Consider the following 6,007-nt stretch of genomic DNA (forward strand, 5'->3'; position numbering starts at 1 on the left):
GAAAGACATTACTTCAGAAGAGTGCAGAAACCTGCAAAAAGTGAGGGAAGATTCCAGCTAATTTGTCAGTAATTCGGGTTCTAGACACAAAATGGTCGTCAAGGCAAAATGAAACATTAAAAGAGGCCCAGAAGCCTGAATAAATATGTGGTGTCCATCAACAGTCCTTGGATACAGTGTTGATTCTGTGTTTAGTCATAGATTTCCCCTAAAGATGTTTAATTGAACTTAAACAGGTGTGAGAATGACTCATTCCCTGTGAGAAAACAAATCACTTTGATGTCTGTGAAGGAGTGGTGCTGTTCCTCTGCTCTGTGAATTGTCCTGGCTGGGCCGAGTGCTGGGCAGGCTGGAGCTCTCCCTAAGCAGTGGCACAACACCCTCCTTGGTGACAATATGGAACTGAGAATAAAAGAGTGAGCCAGGGCTCCAACTTCAGACAAATGTGAAGGTAATTAACGATTCCCAAACACAGAGTTGTCCTGGGAGAGGAGAAAACATATGGGAAGCTGAATGCTGCAAGTCCCAAAGCTTTCAGGTGCTCAGGGCACTGACCTGACAGTGGATTTGGCTGGGCAGCACCGTGAGGGCTGGTTTGCACTGGAGGTTTACAGATATGTCCACATGAAGTTTAGTCTGGACTGAAGTTGATGTGAGAGTACTGGAATCTCTATTTCAAGTTTTCAATAGTTTACGTTTTAATAGATTTTAAGTGAATATGTTAGAGCACATAAAATGCAGAATTGCCTCTCAAGAATTGTTTTTTTGTTATTAGCCAGGAGTTTATACTGGGCTATGCAATTTAACAAGGAAGTTCTCCTCTCTTTGCTGCATATTATTACAGTCCTAGGAAATTAGCTTCTTTGTGATTTCCAAGTACACAATACCTGAACAAAGTCAAGTGTAAGTATAATGTAATAGGGCTTTTTTAAAAGCATGTTTTAATTTATTTTTTAAATTCTAAGGTGTAATTGATTCTCAGGTTTAGAAAGCATATAATAAAAATGCATTTTGTGTTAACATTTTAAAATAATTTATTATTTTAAAACATTTTTATTGCTGAATATGTTGTTGCCAGAACTTTTATCAGTATAATTTACAGTAGAGATGTGAGGGACTGAAACTGCAGAGGAATAGTAGTGACAAAAGCTAGAGGTAAAGCATCAGTTTCTATTCATCCTTCCTTTTAAATGAAGGAAAGATGTTCTGCATTTGTAAGGATTACATTGTTGCTTTTCAGACATGATTCAAAGATGAGTGTTGAAAGAGGGAAGGTATGAAACGTCGTTATGTCATTAGGAATTCTAGTTCCATTCAAATAGGAAATGTTCTATTTATGATCCTTAAAGAAAGCCCTCAGGTCATGAACAGTATTTCCATTTGTTGAGAAAAATGTCAGAATAGTTTCCTGAAAGTCTGTACAAAATGAATGTTCCTTTTGAACCCTTTATTCATTCAATTTCTAGGCATATTTAAAAAAAATCATTGAAGAATTAATAAAAGCTATGTGTAGAATTACATAAAACCCCCTTTGTGAATTTCCAATGTTTTTTAGAGTATTCACAGCTTAGTTTTTGAGTGAAATAACTGTTGATTTCAGTGGGCCTGAACTTGTCAGTTGAATATACCACAAGGAAGACCCACTTTTCCTTTGATTTTCTTTAAGATGTATGAAGAATTAATTCAGAGGCCTTCATGGCATGACTGTGAATAGGCCAGGGAAGAGAATGGGGGACAGAGTTTTTGTCATATATGAGGGACATGTTTTTTTAAGAGAAAAGGATCTCAGTTTCTGTATTTGAGTGACATTAGAATATTTTTGCAAAGTGTGCTGAGCACTTGGACTTCTGAAATTTCACATATGTGAGGTTATTTTCTTTATAAAGAAAACACATCCTATGAACAGGGACATAAACCTAGAAGTGAAAGGCTTTTTGCATCTAATGCTGTATTTACAGTTCCATAATCTGGTATGTTGGATCTTTGCAATGGGGAAAAAGGAACCATGTTTGTGAGTGCTGATGCAACATACCTGTCAGCAATGACATCATTGCTGCACTGCATGACAACCCATTTAAGTTCTGTTTGCCATTTATAAAATTCCCTAGCATCTCTTCATTTTTATGGGAGTCTGATTAGGGCCTGAGCTAACTCTGCTAGGAACTGGTAGGAACAGAGATGCTCTGAGCTGTATCCCTTCTGGACATGAACTGGTGGGTCACTGTGGTATGGAGCTGTACTCAGGGGCTTCACTCATGTCAGCAGCTGCAACACAGGGATCTGTGGGAATGACAGCCATTATTCCCAAACTGTTATCCTTTCCCCACCCCACCCCCCATTATGCCCTAATATATCAGTTTATTAAAAATAAACCTGAATATTTGATTTTTTCCCCCATGAAGCCAGGAAATTGCAAGTTGGTGTGGGGTTTTTTTTTGTTTGTTTGTTTGTTGGTTTTTTTTTTTTTTTTAAGCAGTGTGATTCATACTTTCCTTGAAGAATTCCAGTTAAGCATCTTAGGTCTTCTGCTAAATGCTGAAAGAAAAGATTTTAACTTGCCAACTGTTGAATTCCCTATTTCCTTATTTCTTGGCTAAGCTGATATTCACTTACCGATAGCAAATTTTCTGTTTTCTGTGGTTACAAAGTTTACCACAAGTAACCTGGCATCCTTCCTGTAAAGGACAAGGACCCAGTCCCATTCTCAAAAGCATTTGGCTGTTTTCTCTCCTCCTGTAATAAATGCTGTATGCAACTGTAATGCAGCTGTTCTGAGTGCAGCAGGGAACACAGAGACAACCTGCTTCAATGCACAGCCCACATCTGTGCTTGGAAGGATTCAAAGTGACAGGAAGCATGCTGAGGCCATATGTCAGCAAAGCAGAGTTCAGAGCAGGCTGCACTGTAAGCACAGGTTTAATTTCTACCACAATTTTTGCGGCAGTTGTGTCTGGATCATTAAGAGAAAAAGTTGCCTTCTCTGAATAACCATTATGTGTCAGCAGTTGTTTGACAACTTTGAGCCAACTTGGAAATACCTTCCCCAGAAGCTCATGTTTAGCTCTCGCACCACTGTTGGAACTTAACTGCATTTCATTCATTTTTGTGTGTGAGTGCCCTTTTATTGTGTTAAAGAATCAAGAATTTGTAAGTGTTGCCTTTGTTAAGGGCCTTTGCAGCTATGATCTGTACTGAGGGGACATTTCCTCTCTGAGTGGACTGGTATCTCCAACATCACTCCTGGGAGAGCTGGCAGAAGGACAGTACATTGTCTTTAAAGCACTTTATCTAGTCTTAATCCCTTTTATTATTCTATTATGAAATGAATTGGCTGTTTGGATACATTTGACTAAACAATAGCTTACTATGAGAAAAATGGCAACTTTTTGATGTGATTCTTAATCAAGAAAACAGAATATTCTCTTTCTGTTTATCTGATTAAAGGAGCAGCATAAATCAAACCGGAAAAGCTGAGATTGTTCATCTCAGTCCTTGGTTGACCTGTATCAGACAGACATTAACAGGATAGCACAAAACACGTTGTCCAGGGCCTTGTTTTGAACATCATCTCCAAGGAGAGAGACTCAACAGCATTTCTGGGCAACCTGTTCTGGTTTTTGGACATCTATGACAAAAAGGTATTTTCTTGTGTTCACATGGCATTTCATGTGCTTTAATTTGAGAATAGGTTGTCAGTCAGTTTTGCATGTGAAATTTCCATGGTTTTTGAAAATTATGCTAGAGTTTGAAGCAATGTGACTTCTTGATGAACTTTTGCTTCCTCTCCATATTTTCTTTCAGTGTGTCTGATCTAGCAGCTTACCTGCTAGCACAATGTCCTTTCCTGCTTAGAATTCTCCCATATATTTTTTGGCTTATGTTCCAAGCTGCATGGATGATAATACCACATTTGATTGCTCTTCTCTGCATCTGTGTAATTTGATCAACAGTGCTACTGCGTGCCTTCTGGGGAGAATTTAATTGATAAAGCCAGATTTATCTGCTGAAAATGAGGAAAGCATAAGGTGACCTAATGGGAAGCTAAGGCCAAAATATGCACTTCTGGGGAGAAGGCACAGAAAAGCTGCAGATCACTGCCTTGCTGTGACTTGATTTGTGAATGTCAGAGCCACCAAATGTGTACTATATTCTTCCTCAGAGTCAGACATTTAAGTTAACTGGGGTAACTCTAATGTTGTTGGAACTGCTGGGTGCTGTGACCTGGCCCTCAACTACATTTGTAGCTGTGCATTTCCTTGCCTGCAGTCTTATACAGTGCCTGCCTGGTATGGTAAAGAACCATAGAATGGCATCATAGAATCATTAAGGTTGAGAAAGATCTCCAAGTTCATCAAGCTGATGGAACTTGCCAACTGCACCGTAGTACTAAGTGCTGAGTATCAAGAATTCACATTGCAGTTGGGTAAAATCTGTGACATCTTCCCAAATAACATAGTTACAGTCAGGATAGTCCCCGGACAGTTGTTAATACTTAGTTAAAATTAGTAGAATATTTTATATTCTGAGAAATTTATTTTCCTGCCCTTTGTGACATGTTTGGCTCTGGCCAGTATGTTCTGTTCACATCCTGTGCTATTTTTAGTAATGTTGATTATCCTTCCCCTCTCTTCTTTTGCAAAACAGAATGATACGTCTTTTTTATTGGTATGTGTTACTTTCACACGTGGGTTCAGCTTCACCAGTGATCAAAACCAGATGGATCAGTCATGTATGAGGAATAGTTTAATCTGAGTGCTGCTGGGCTAATTGGACTGGGCTAGTGGGTGTGTGCCTTTCCTTCTCTTATACATGCAAATGAAAGTGCAATTTTAAATTGGACCCTGTCTTCCTGTTTCCTTCCACTGAAAAGGGACAAAAAGGCAGAACATGCAGTTTTTGACAGGTCTTGAATCTGATGGTTTTCTTTGAAGAACCATTTTCTGCAAAATGCATTTCTGGGGCTGTGTTGAGTGGATTAGCTAGGCACCTGCCAGAAATGGGGTTAATTCCAGGACCATCAATGAACAGTGGAAGTCTCTGTTCAGAGCTTCCGGCAGTGTCAGGGAGATCAGCCAGGTTCTGTGTTGACATAAGGATTTTCCCTATCATTGTGCAGAGTGTGTCCCGTATTAGCCAAGCTCCAAACAGTATTAATAGATGCCAAACACATTTTCTGCAGCTCTGTGGGAAAGACGTCGAGTGGCAATTTATCACTTTCACTCACTCTGACCCAATCAGACCCACATTACCTGTACAGAAAATTGATTGGGAGGGGATAATTCTCTACAGCTTTTCATGAAAGAAACAGTTACTCATTTATCACCAGACTTAGTCTTTATGGCTGTTTATGATTCTTCCACTCATGACAGTAGGAACATGTGGGGCCCCAGGAAGTACCAGGACTCTGTGAACACTTTGGGAAATGCTACTGTAGTGAGCATGAGAGCCTTAAATACATGGTAGCATGATTTATATCAAGTTTTGGCCACTAATAGTAATTATAATTTTCATAACCGAGTCCAGATTGGACTAGCAATGACTGTGGATCCAAATTATTTTTCGGTGATGGGACAGATCCAAGAGAGGTTTTGCGAAAATTCACAAGAGCACATCAGAGCTAATATAATTTTAAAAGTATGTGATGTGAGCTTCTCCTTGCTCCTGTTGCCATTGAAACAATGAATGTTTAGGTAAAAGTCCATCTATGTGGACCACTTATTTGTTTAATTATGGTTAACAGTCAGGCTCTGTCACCTCTGATGCTCAGCCCGTCTCCTATGTGTAAAGATAATTTTAACTGGTAAGGTGACCTATACCTTAGGTTGATTAATCTTGTGCTCCTTCTTTTTCAACCCCCCAACTATATCAGTTGCCTTAATAAAAATGTTTTATTTCGCTTGAATTTCTAAAATTTCTCTTGAAAAACTTGTAGTTCTAGTGACCTGTAATAGACTAAGAATATGACTAAGAACCATAAGTATAAAGAAATACAGATGTAATTTTTAGG

Source organism: Zosterops lateralis (genome assembly GCF_965231275.1).
Source record: "Zosterops lateralis genome assembly, chromosome: 10".
NCBI lineage: Eukaryota > Metazoa > Chordata > Aves > Passeriformes > Zosteropidae > Zosterops > Zosterops lateralis.